This window comes from Aegilops tauschii, chromosome 3, assembly GCF_002575655.3.
Source record: "Aegilops tauschii subsp. strangulata cultivar AL8/78 chromosome 3, Aet v6.0, whole genome shotgun sequence".
Classification (NCBI taxonomy): domain Eukaryota; kingdom Viridiplantae; phylum Streptophyta; class Magnoliopsida; order Poales; family Poaceae; genus Aegilops; species Aegilops tauschii.
Window position 1 is genome coordinate 362,854,378 of NC_053037.3, and position 14,392 is coordinate 362,868,769.

A 14,392-nucleotide genomic window follows, 5' to 3' on the forward strand; every position below is an offset into this window, starting at 1 on the left:
TTATATTGATTGCATGTGATGTTTATATTTTATGCATCTTATTTTTCTTAGTTCGACGGTAGCATTATCAGATGATCTCTCACTAAATTTCAAGGTATAAGTGTTCTCCCTGAGTATGCACCGTTGCTAAAGTTCTTCGTGCTGAGACACCACGTGATGATCGGGTGTGATAAGCTCTACGTTCAAATACAACGGGTGCAAGACAGTTTTGCACACGCGGAATACTCAGGTTAAACTTGACAAGCCTAGCATATGCAGATATGGCCTCGGAACACTGAGACCGAAAGGTCGAGCGTGCATCATATAGAAGATATGATCAACATAGTGATGTTCAACATTGAAAACTACTCCATCTCACGTGATGATCGGACATGGTTTAGTTGATATGGATCACGTGATCACTTAGATAATTAGAGGGATGTCTATCTAAGTGGGAGTTCTTTAATAATTTGATTAACTGAACTTTAATTTATCATGAACTTAGTACCTGATAGTATTTTGCATGTCTATGTTGTTGTAGATAGATGGCCCGTGCTGTTGTTCCGTTGAATTTTAATGCGTTCCTTGAGAAAGGAAAGTTGAAATATGATGGTAGCAATTACACGGACTGGGTCCGTAACTTGAGGATTATCCTCATTGCTGCACAGAAGAATTACGTCCTGGAAGCACCGCTAGGTGCCAAACCTGCTGCAGGAGCTGAACCAGATGTTGTGAATGTCTGGCAAAGCAAAGCTGATGACTAATCGATAATTCAGTGTGCCATGCTTTACGGCTTAGAACCGGGACTTCAACGACGTTTTGAACGTCATGGAGCATATGAGATGTTCCAGGAGTTGAAGTTAATATTTCAAGCAAATGCCCGGACTGAGAGATATGAAGTCTCCAATAAGTTCTACAGCTGCAAGATGGAGGAGAATAGTTCTGTCAGTGAACATATACTCAAAATGTCTGGGTATAATAATCACTTGATTCAATTGGGAGTTAATCTTCCGGATGATAGTGTTATTGACATAATTCTTCAATCACTGCCACCAAGCTACAAGAGCTTTGTGATGAACTATAATATGCAAGGGATGGATAAGATGATTCCCGAGCTCTTCGCGATGCTAAAGGCTGCGGTGGTAGAAATCAAGAAGGGACATCAAGTGTTGATGGTCAACAAGACCACCAGTTTCAAGAAAAAGGACAAAGGGAAGAAGAAGGGGAACTTCAAGAAGAATGGCAAACAAGTTGCTGTTCAGGAGAAGAAACCCAAATCTGGACCTAAGCCTGAGACTGAGTGCTTCTACTGCAAGCAAACTGGTCACTGGAAGCGGAACTGCCCCAAGTATTTGGCGGATAAGAAGGATGGCAAGGTGAACAAAGGTATCTGTGATATACATGTTATTGATGTGTACCTTACTAATGCTCGCAGTAGCACCTGGGTATTTGATACTCGTTCTGTTGCTAATATTTGCAACTCGAAACAGGGGCTATGGATTAAGCGAGGATTGGCTAAGGACGAGGTGACGATGCGCGTGGGAAATGGTTCCAAAGTCGATGTGATCGCGGTCGGCACGCTACCTCTACATCTACTTTCGGGATTAGTTTTAGACCTAAATAATTGTTATTTGGTGCCAACGTTGAGCATGAACATTATATCTGGATCTTGTTTGATGCAAGACGGCTATTCATTTAAATCAGAGAATAATGGTTGTTCTATTTATATGAGTAATATCTTTTATGGTCATGCACCCTTGAGGAGTGGTCTATTTATATTAAATCTCGATAGTAGTGATACACATATTCATAATATTGAAGCCAAAAGATGCAGAGTTGATAATGATAGTGCAACTTATTTGTGGCACTGCCGTTTAGGTCATATTGGTGTAAAGCGCATGAAGAAACTCCATTCCGATGGACTTTTGGAATCACTTGATTATGAATCACTTGGTACTTGCGAACCATGCCTCATTGGCAAGATGACTAAAACGCCGTTCTCCAGAACTATGGAGCGAGCAACAGATTTGTTGGAAATCATACATACTGATGTATGTGGTCCAATGAATGTTGAGGCTCGCGGCGGGTATCGTTATTTTCTCACCTTCACAGATGATTTGAGCAGATATGGGTATATCTACTTAGTGAAACATAAGTCTGAAACATTTGAAAAGTTCAAAGAATTTCAGAGTGAAGTAGAAAATCATCGTAACAAGAAAATAAAGTTTCTACGATCTGATCGTGGAGGAGAATATTTGAGTTACGAGTTTGGTCTTCATTTGAAACAATGCGGAATAGTTTCGCAACTCACGCCAACCGGAACACCACAGCGTAATGGTGTGTCCGAACGTCGTTATCGTACTTTACTAGATATGGTGCGATCTATGATGTCTCTTACTGATTTACCGCTATCATTTTGGGGTTATGCTTTAGAGACGGCTGCATTCACGTTAAATAGGGCACCATCTAAATCCATTGAGACGACGCCTTATGAACTATAGTTTGGCAAGAAACCAAAGTTGTCATTTCTTAAAGTTTGGGGCTGCGATGCTTATGTGAAAAAGCTTCAACCTGATAAGCTCGAACCCAAATCGGAGAAATGTGTCTTCATAGGATACCCAAAGGAGACTGTTGGGTGCACCTGCTATCACAGATCCGAAGGAAAGACTTTTGTTGCTAAATTTGGATCCTTTCTAGAGAAGGAGTTTCTCTCGAAAGAAGTGAGTGGGAGGAAAGTAGAACTTGATGAGGTAACTGTACCTGCTCCCTTATTGGAAAGTAGTTCATCACAGAAACCGGTTCCTGTGACACCTACACCGATTAGTGAGGAAGTAAATGATGATGATCATATAACTTCAGATCAAGTTACTACCGAACCTCGTAGGTCATCCAGAGTAAGATCCGCACTAGAGTGGTACGGTAATCCTGTTCTGGAGGTCATGTTACTAGACCATGACGAAACTACGAACTATGAGGAAGCAATGATGAGCCCAGCTTCCGCAAAATGGCTTGAGGCCATGAAATCTGAGATGGGATCCATGTATGAGAACAAAGTATGGACTTTGGTTGACTTGCCGGATGATCGGCAAGCCATCGAAAATAAATGGATCTTCAAGAAGAAGACATACGCTGATGGTAATGTTACTGTCTACAAAGCTCGACTGGTTGCGAAAGGTTTTCGACAAGTTCAAGGAGTTGACTACGATGAGACATTCTCACCCGTAGCGATGCTTAAGTCCGTCCGAATCATGTTAGCAATTGCCGCATTTTATGATTATGAAATTTGGCAAATGGATGTAAAGACTGCATTCCTGAATGGATTTTTGGAAGAAGAGTTGTATATGATGCAACCTGAAGGTTTTATCGATCCAAAGGGTGCTAACAAAGTGTGCAAGCTCCAGCGATCCATTTATGGACTGGTGCAAGCCTCTCGGAGTTGGAATAAAATTTTTGATAGTGTGATCAAAGCATATGGTTTTATACAGACTTTTGGAGAAGCCTGTATTTACAAGAAAGTGAGTGGAAGCTCTCTAGCATTTCTAATATTATATGTGGATGACATATTGTAGATTGGAAATGATGTAGAATTTCTGGATAGCATAAAAGGATACTTGAATAAGAGTTTTTCAATGAAAGACCTCGGTGAAGCTGCTTACATATTGGGCATCAAGATCTATAGAGATAGATCAAGACGCTTAATTGGACTTTCACAAAGCACATACCTTGACAAAGTTTTGAAGAAGTTCAAAATGGATCAGGCAAAGAAAGGGTTCTTTCCTGTGTTACAAGGTGTGAAGTTGAGTAAGACTCAATGCCCGACCACTGCAGAAGATAGAGAGAAAATGAAAGATGTTCCCTATGCTTCAGCCATAGGCTCTATCATGTATGCAATGCTGTGTACCAGACCTGATGTGTGCCTTGCTATTAGTTTAGCAGGGAGGTACCAAAGTAATCCAGGAGTGGATCACTTGATAGCGGTCAAGAACATCCTGAAATACCTGAAAAGGACTAAGGATATGTTTCTCGTTTATGGAGGTGACAAAGAGCTCATCATAAATGGTTACGTTGATGCAAGCTTTGACACTGATCCGGACGATTCTAAATCGCAAACCGGATACGTATTTATATTGAACGGTGGAGCTGTCAGTTGGAGCAGTTCTAAAGAAAGCGTCGTGGCAGGATCTACGTGTGTAGCGGAGTACATTGCTGCTTCAGAAGTAGCGAATGAAGGAGTCTTGATGAAGGAGTTCATATCCGATCTAGGTGTCATACCTAGTGCATCGGGTCCAATGAAAATCTTTTGTGACAATACTGGTGCAATTGCCTTGGCAAAGGAATCCAGATTTCACAAGAGAACCAAACACATCAAGAGACGCTTCAACTCCATCCGGGATCAAGTCCAGGTGGGAGACATAGAGATTTGCAAGATACATATGGATCTGAATGTTGCAGACCCATTGACTAAGCCTCTTCCACGAGCAAAACATGATCAGCACCAAGGCTCCATGGGTGTTAGAATCATTACTGTGTAATCTAGATTATTGACTCTAGTGCAAGTGGGAGACTGAAGGAAATATGCCCTAGAGGCAATAATAAAGTTATTATTTATTTCCTTATATCATGATAAATGTTTATTATTCATGCTAGAGTTGTATTAACCGGAAACATGATACATGTGTGAATACATAGACAAACAGAGTGTCACTAGTATGCCTCTACTTGACTAGCTCGTTGATCAAAGATGGTTATGTTTCCTAGCCATAGACATGAGTTGTCATTTGATTAATGGGATCACATCATTAGGAGAATGATGTGATTGACTTGACCCATTCCGTTAGCTTAGCACTTGATCGTTTAGTATGTTGCTATTGCTTTCTTCATGACTTATACATGTTCCTATGACTATAAGATTATGCAACTCCCGTTTACCGGAGGAACACTTTGTGTGCTACCAAATGTCACAACATAACTGGGTGATTATAAAGGTGCTCTACAGGTGTCTCCGAAGGTACTTGTTGAGTTGGCATATTTCGAGATTAGGATTTGTCACTCCGATTGTCGGAGAGGTATCTCTGGGCCCACTCGGTAATACACATCACTATAAGCATTGCAAGCATTGTAACTAATGAGTTAGTTGCGGGATGATGTATTACAGAACAAGTAAAGAGACTTGCCGGTAACGAGATTGAACTAGGTATTGAGATACCGACGATCGAACCTCGGGCAAGTAACATACCGATGACAAAGGGAACAACGTATGTTGTTATGTGGTTTGACCGATAAAGATCTTCATAGAATATGTGGGAGCCAATATGAGCATCCAGGTTCCGCTATTGGTTATTGACCGGAGACGTGTCTCGGTCATGTCTACATAGTTCTCAAACCCGTAGGGTCCGCACGCTTAAAGTTCGGTGATGATCGGTATTATGAGTTTTTGTTTTTGATGTACCGAAGGTAGTTCGGAGTCCCAGATATGATCACAGACATGACGAAGAGTCTCGAAATGGTCGAGACGTAAAGATCGATATATTGGACGACTATATTCAGACACCGGAAGTGTTCTGAGTGATTTCGGAGAAAACCGGAGTGCCGGAGGGGTTACGGGAACCCCCCGGGGACGTATTGGGCCTTAGTGGGCCTGAGGGGAGAAAGAGGGCAGCAGCCCAGGAGGTGGCGCGCCCCCTCCCATGAGGAGTCCGAATTGGAATAGGGGAGGGGGCGCGGCCCCTCTTTCCCTCTCCCTCTCCCTCTCTTTCCTTCCCCCTTCCCTCTTCCTAGTTGGACTAGGAAAGTATGAATCCTCTTCCTAGTAGGAAGAGGATTCCTCCTCTCCTTGGGGTGCACCAAGGCTGGCCGGCCTCCCCCCTTGCTCCTTTATATACGGGGGCGGAGGGCACCCAAAGACACACAAGTTGATTGTTCCAGGCCGTGTGCGGTGCCCCCCTCCACCATAATCCACCTCGATTGTATCGTAGCGGTGCTTAGGTGAAGCCCTGCGTCGGTAGCATCATCATCACCGTCATCACGCCGTCATGCTGACGAAACTATCCCGTGAAGCTCTGCTGGATCGGAGTTCGCGGGACGTCATCAAGCTGAACGTGTGCTGAACTCGGAGGTGCCGTACGTTCGGTACTTGGATCGGTCGAATCGTGAAGACGTACGACTACATCAACTGCGTTGTGCTAACGCTTCCGCTTTCGGTCTATGAGGGTACGTGGACACACTCTTCCCTCTCGTCGCTATGCATCACCATGATCCTGTGTGTGCGTAGGAATTTTTTGAAATTACTACGTTCCCCAACATTTGGTCCATATGAAGAATTTGATCTGGGGTTCCTATTCTTCACAGGTTGGTGTCATGATGACATTCACCTGAAGACTTTCAAGGCACCTTTTGGGAACCCAGATTTTCTTCATAGGAGAACCGTTCCTGCAGTTAGTGCCAACATACCTAGCAAATACTTCACCATTCTGATTTTTGAACAGTTTATAGTTTGAGTCAAATGACTCATCAGAAGAATGAGGAGATTCACATGTAAAGCCAGATAGAGTAGATGGATCTACATTTGCAGCAACCCATGAGGTTTTGGGGTACTACTCAGGCTTCCAGTATGTTCCATCAGCATTGAGTTTCCTCTCAAAGGCAATACCCTCTTTCCTAGGGTTCCTGTTGAGGATCTGCTTTTTAAGCACATCACAAAGAGCCTGATGCCCTTTGAGGCTTTTGTACATGCCTGTCATATACAATTCCTTCAGCCTTGCATCGTCAGTGATACTAGCAATATCCTCAGATGAGGAATTAGTGATAGCAGAGACAGGTGAAGAATTTGTAGCAGTAGAAGCATTTGAACATTCAAGTGAAGAATTAGCAGATTCACGTTCAATGCACTTCAAACATGGAGGAATAAATTCTTCCTGAGCAGCGCTGATTTGTTGAGCTAGTAATGAATCACGCTCCTTCTGAAGATCTTCATAACTCACCCTTAGCTTTTCAAGATCTTGCTTTCTTTTAAGAAATTCATAAGAAAGCTTCTCATTCAGATAAGAGAGTGTCATGATGACTTTGAAGGTTGTCAAACTTAGTCTGAAGTCTCTGAAGATTTTCAGTCAAAGTTTTAGTGTGATCCATTTCTTCACCCAACATATCATCACTTTTGTCTAGCATGTTTTGAACCTTTTCAAAAGCCTTTTGTTGTTTCACAGCAATCTTAGCAAGTTTAGAGTAGCTAGGCTTGAGGTTTTCATCAGATTCATCCTCACTTAATTCAGAGGAGGGATATTTGAGTAGCTTGGCACCCTTTGCCATGAAGCAATAGGTGGGACCGTAGTCATCAGCGTCATCAGCCTTGTTGTGGAAGCCATTTTCTTCAGTGTTAAAGATGGACTTGCTGACGAACGCAGTAGCGAGGGCTAGGCTCGCCACACGAGATTCTGACTCCTCAGATGGCTCCTCTTCCTCATGTTCCTCAGATTCGGCTTCAGAGTCCATTTCCTTGCCAATGAATGCCCGAGCCTTCTTAGAGCTGCTCTTCTTGTGAGATGAAGACTTTGAGGATTTTGATGATGAAGACTTTTAAGATTTCTTCTTCTTCTTTGAGTCATCAGAACTGTAATCCTTGTATTTCTTCTTCTTTGATTCCTTTTCCCACTGAGGACAATCTTGAATGTAGTGACCAGGTTTCTTGCATTTGTGGCATAGCCTCTTCTTGTAGTCACGGGGTGAGGAATCATCATTCCTTGAGGATTTTCCAAAGCGACCATGCCTTGAGAATTTCTGAAATTTCTTCATGAGCAATGCTAGCTCCTGGCTCAGTTCTTCAGGATCGCCAAGGCTGCTACCAGAATCTTCACCTTCAGATTCAGAGACTGCCTTGGCCTTCAGGGCGCGTGATCTACCATAGCTCGAACCATAGAGATCTCTCTTCTCAGCAAGCTGGAACTCATGAGTGTTTAGCCTCTCGAGGATATCAGTGGGATCAAGTGCCTTGTAATCTCCACGTTCTTGTATCATCAGTGCCAGAGTGTCAAATGAGGAATCAAGCGATCTCAGCAATTTCTTCACCACCTCATGGTCGGTGATGTCGGTGGCACCAAGTGCTTGAAGCTCATTTGAGATGTCAGTGAGGCGATCGAAGGTTTGCTGAAAATTTTCATTGTCGAGTCTTTTGAAGCGGTTGAAGAGATTGCGAAGAACGTCAACTCGAGAGTCACGCTGTGTCGAGACTCCTTCATTTACTTTAGACAGCCTATCCCAGATAAGCTTAGCAGTTTCCAAAGCACTCACTTTGCCATGCTGTCCTTTACTCAGATGGCCACATATGATGTTCTTCGCTTGAGAATCGAGTTGCTTGAATCTCTTCACATCAGCAGCATTCACAGAAGGTGTGACAGAGGGAACACCATTTTCCACAACATACCAGAGATTGTTGTCAATTGCCTCAAGATGCATTCGCATCTTATTCTTCCAGTAGGGGTAGTCCGTCCCATCGAAGGTAGGACACCTAGCAGAGACCTTGATCATACCTGCGGTCGACATAACTAAAACTCTAGGCGGTTAAACCAAAATCACACAGAACAAGGGAGTACCTTTCTCTGATACCAATTGAAAGTGCGTTAAGTCGACTAGAGGGGTGTGAATAGGCGATTTTATGAATTCTTCACTGAGGAATTTCAGGGTGAGGAAATTCCTAAGAGAAGAACTACTTGCAGCGGAATAAGTACTCAGATGCAGACATAATCAGAGCATAAGCATGATCATCATGATGAAATGAAAACACATACAGAGTACAGAAAGCGTAAACACAGGATAAACAGGATGAAGACAAACAGACTGAAGAAATTGAACTGAGGAAATTGAGAAAGTCTTCAGTCAAAGTCTTCGAACAGATATGAACAAGCACACAACACAGTAATGAGGAAATGAAAGAGTTGAGGAAATAGAACCAGTAGGCTTGGTGAAGACAATGATTTGGTAGACCAGTTCCAACTGTTGTGATAGTTGTACGTCTGGTTGGAGCGGCTAGGTATTTAAACATGAGGACACACAGTCCTCACCATATTCTCCTTGAGCTAAGGTCACACAGACCTCGCCCAATCACTCGTGGTAAGTCTTCAGGTGACTTCCAAACCTTCACAAACTCGGTCACTCAGCGATCCACAATTTCATCTTGGATGCTCTAGACCATGACGCCTAACCGTCTGGAAGATGCACAGTCTTCAAAGGTAACAAGCGTCGGATCCACGCAGGATCAATCTCTTCAGTGATGCTCAATCACTTTGGGTCTGTAGGTGGTTTGGGTTTTCCTCACTTGATGATTTTCGCTCAAAGTCCTCGGAGGATGGGATGCTCTCAAATGACAAGTGTCAGTTTCCCTTGGAGCATCCAACCAGCTAGTGGTTGTAGGGGCGGCTATTTATAGCCTAGGGAGCAGCCCGACATGATAAGACATAAATGCCCTTCAATGATATGACCGTTAGGTGGATAAGATATTTTGGGACAGCTTGCATGTAGCACAGCAATGGTTGGAAATTTGACTATCAAATTCCTCAGGGCTATCATGTTCCTTACTTGTAGGCAACCCGCACTGGCGAATTCCTAACTCCTCAGTCAGAACAAATTCCTCAGAGACCAGAAGAGCTTTGTCTCTGTCACTGAAGAAATTGACTGAACTGTATGAGATTTCCAATGGCTTCACTCGAAGGGATTGGTAGGTGTAGGATTTTGAGTTGAGCATCACTTGGAAATTTTTCCTTAGTATTTCCTCGACCCCCTTTAACAGTACGGTGTTTCCTATGACTCAAGAAAGAGAAAATGAAACTACGAAAACAAAAGTCTTCACGCTTCATGTTCCTCGTATGAATACCAAGTCTTCAAGTGCACACCAATTTCTTCACTTTCAAAGTCTTCAGAAATCCAAAGTCTTCAGTCGAAGACATTCATTTTTAGGGGTCGACTTTCTCTGTAAATATCAAACTCCTCAGACTTATATAACCTATAAGTCTTCAATACACCAAAATCACTAAGGGGCACTAGATGCACTTACAGTCTTCGACCGGTACTTCCATGGGAAGGACGGCAAGGGCGCCGGGAAGGGAAAGGGCAGCCGTAGATGAACTCCATCATAGCCAAACATGCCAAATTTTGGTAGTCCAATGGCATGTTTAGTGTAGTGTGATGGAGTAGCCGGACGATGTGTGTGCGTCGATGTAGTTGCATGAGTTTGTATGGATTTGAGATATGGTAATTGAGGTGTCCGAATGTGGATTGCATTTTTTGAGGAGTGCCCGATCAGTGCCCGCGGACGCGCCCGGGCACAGCCGCGGGCGTTTGAGGGGCCGGATTTGCCAAGTCCGGCTGTAGATGCTCTCATACCCGTCTCCAACGCCCGGGCAGGCCGTCCGGTCACTGCCCGGTCACAAAAATTCAACCCAACCGGACCTCTCAAACCGGCGTCAAACGCTCGGGCTGGCCGGCACCCCTCATATCCAACCCAAATATAGGGCAGTTATGGGGCAGCCCGGGCATGCCCGAGCACGTCCGCCTGACAAGTCCGGCCCACCATGGACCCCACAAAAAACCCCAATCCGGGCGGCGAGCTCAAACCCTAGCTCACTCTCTCCCTCTCTGGCTCCGTTCGTCCACTCCTCTCCCTCTCCGATTCCGATACCATCCACCACCATGAGCAGCTCCGGTAGCGACTCCGACTCGGAGCTCGACTACGAGGACGAGATGGCCCTCCGCATTGCGTTGGAGCGGTCCAAGGTCAAGACCGGCGGCAGCTTCGGATCTAGAGCGTTGCCGCACCTCCCGCGCCGGCGCAGCGCGGACGCTGCTGGACCCTCCCGGCCCGCGCGCAGCAACGCCCGGTCAGCATAGTCCGCGTCGACCCCGCGTCGTCTCCTTCCCCCGACGTCCGCTCCTGCACGCGGCCAGCGCTAGGTGCATGTGCCCGCGCCTCCGGCTCGCCCGCGCACTTCAAAGTCGGAGGCACGCACCGCGCGCCGCGAGAGGCAGCGTGCACGGGACAGGGAGGCGGTGGAGCAATTCGCCCGCCGCCGCCGCGGGACGGAGCCGGACACCGACAAGGACGCGTGTCTCCTCGCATGGGTGTACCATTGCTCCCTCACGACGGCGGAGACGGACGCTCGCCGCCTCCGACGGAAGAACGCCAAGGCGCTCCGGCTAGACATTGAGCAGTCGGAGCGCGAGGCAAAGGAGGCAACGGCGGAGAAGGCTCGGGTGGCAAGGTTGAAGCGGGAGCAGGACAGGGGGTCTGTCGGATGAAGGGGCTCATTGTCCTCTCCGACTCTGACGGCGGCGACAGCGGCACCTCGTCGTCTGACGACCAAGACCCTCCACCAGGCTCCGACACCTACAGCTGCGCCGGCGACCGGAAGGGCAAAGGCCCGGCAAGGAAGTGGTGATTCCAGCCCCCTCTTCCTCGATGTTTATATCGTTTTAGTTGTAGAAGTTTATGAACTTTTCCGTAGATGACCTGTGATCTTTTGGATGTGGTGAGGTATGTTTATGTCCATTTGCAGCTGATCTTGTGTTCCTTTACAACTCAATTTTGTTGTCCGTCGTCTGATCACATAGGATAGATCAACGCGTGCATGGGTAGTATGGATATGAGACGCCGGATATGAGATACGCGGATGTAGGACGGCAAATTTGGTGTTCCCGATCACTGTCCGCGGCGTTTGAGAGGTCGGATTTGCCATATGTAGTTATAGATGCTCTAATTAAGAGCAACTCTAGCAGACCCCGCATCCTGCCGGCCCGCAAAACGCGTTTGCAGTTCGCGGAAAAACGGCTTTCCGGGCCGGCGCGGACGGACGCAGAGGCAGACCCCCCAAATGGACCCGTATAAAAGGATATTCATGGAATATACTTTTTTACGGGTCGGCTTTGCGGGGTCTGCTCTTGCGCCACTGCATCCCGCATCCCACCAGCCCACAAATATCAAATCCATAGCACAAAAATAAAACAAACATCCACACTACAAAATAATTATTCAAATCACGGAAGCAAACTAAATAATTATTCAATACCAACATAATACAACAATCATCCAGATTAAAAATAATTATTCAAATCACCAAAGCAAACTAAATAATGCAATACAAAACTTGTCCCGAATACAAATACAAATGAATAGAAATTTTGAGTTTGTTACTGTCCAGCCCTTTGCCAATGGTGCTCAATGAGATCCTCCTGAAGTTGAAAGTGGGTGTTTGCATTTTCAATCTCTTTGTAGGTCTTAAGAAAAGCTCTAATGAGGTTAGGGTCTCTAGCTGGTTTGACATGACTACCCACATTGTCGTAGAAGAACTCCAAGTTCATTCGTCTTAATCTTCGAGAATCATATTGTGAAGGATAACACAGCATGTCATGATATTTTTCAAGGTCCTCTTGTCCCAAAAACGAGCAGGACCACGAACAATGGCAAACCTAGACAAAACCCCGAATGCTCTTTCAATGTCTTTTCGGGCTGCCTCTTGCACCCTTGCGAATTCACAATGTTTTCTAGTTTTGGGATCTTTGATGCTCTTGACAAAGGTGCACCAAGGAGGGTATATACCATCTGCAAGTGCCATCACTAATGTCTGTTGCCGAGAGGTCGCAAGCATCGTCTCAACATCCGAGTCGTCCAAATCGGACGAATCGGAGAGCAAGAACTTCTCGCATGGGCTCAATTCCTTCTACATGGACAAGAATCACACGCCGCGTCAATCAACTAGGCATACCGCTCGTCACAAAGCACAAAACAAACACTAATCGGCGGCTCGTGTGGCGGGTGATCCCGGGCGGCAACGAGGGGCGGGCTCGACGGCGGTCGATCCCCGGCGGCGACAGCGACGAGGGGCGGCTCTTCTCGCCGGATCGGGGGGCGGTGCAGCTTATCGGTGCTGGAGGGTGGGGGCGCCCCCGCGGCGCGATTCCGCCCGCAGATTTGGCCGGAATCGCCGGCGGCAGACGGGCGGAACCAAAGGCGGGCGGCGGCGAAGGAGATGGGGAAAGGCGCGCGGACTGAAATGTCCCTCCCGCTAACCGCTTCACTGAGATACGAGGCACCGCAGGGGCGAGGAGGAAACCCGCGTATTCACGGTTTGGGCCGAGATTTTACCGCGCACCTCAAAAAAAATTACGGGCCGACCGCGTTTGCTGCGTCTGTTCGGGCGGGATTTTCCGCGCCGACCCGCATTTTGATGGTTATTTTGCGGGTCGGGGTTTTTTTCGGGGTCTGGTAGAGTTGCTCTAAGCAGACTCGGCACACACAACTCCATCGCCACGACAGGTGATGTAGTCACATAGCTCAGCAGTTCAGCACACAGCACCTGTTTGGCGTGTTCAAAAGTTCGAATCTTGCAAAGGAAATCTTTTCGCATCTGTTTCAACCACCCCACGGGTTCATTTATAGTATAACTAGATCTTCCAAACAAAGCAAATTTTGCGTGAACAGGTCTAGGGTCTTATCTTTACAGTGTGAACTGCCGCTTTCTCTAAGCTTTTTTTTTCTTCTACCACGTCAGTTCCAAAAAATTGTTTTTTTTAGGATCAGTACCAAAATATTGGTTGTGAACTAAAACCATGACAAGTATTTTGAAATAAAAATACTTTTTAATACTTGTTCTGAACTAAAACCTCGACAAATACTCCTTTTTCTTCTACATTATTTTTTAGTGCGAAGGCGCAACAAGCGTCCGGCTTCTCAGGCAGGAATTTTTGGAACATGGTTCCACACGCATCGGTTGAAACACTAAAAAGCGGTTTTTTGATAATAAAAAATGTATGTGTATATGTATTTTCAAAGTTAATTTTTTTTAAGTTTGGCCAATTTTATTGAGAGAAAATCAACACTAGTTATACCAAATAAATACAATATAATACAATACATGTTTCGTGGTATATCTAATGATACTTATTTTGATATTATAAATGTACATAATTTTGCCTATGAACTTGATCCAACCATCCAACCTTACTAATATTGAGTTCTAAAACAAATATGCATCATAGTTTAGGAGAGAGAGAGAGAGAGAGAGAGAGAGAGAGAGAGAGAGAGTATCTAAAAAAGTAGTACAATCGCATAACAGAATCACGACTGTTAGTACTACCTTGCTCTTGTTGTTTTTTTCCAGATACTACGGCGTCAAAACAACAGTTCAATAAATCTGAACAGGTGTACACATGGCCACAATGTCTTCAATAATACTCGATTATCATGCATTAGGGTGTATGCTTCATGTACTCCCTTCGTCCCACAATATAAGATCATCTTTCAAGCTAACATGATTTAAAAAACGATCTTATATTGTGGGATGGAGGGAGTAGCTTTTAAAAACCTTCGAGGTTAGCCTAGCTTGTACAAGTTTAGTCTTCTACAATTTCTTCGATTAAATTATAGTGCAAA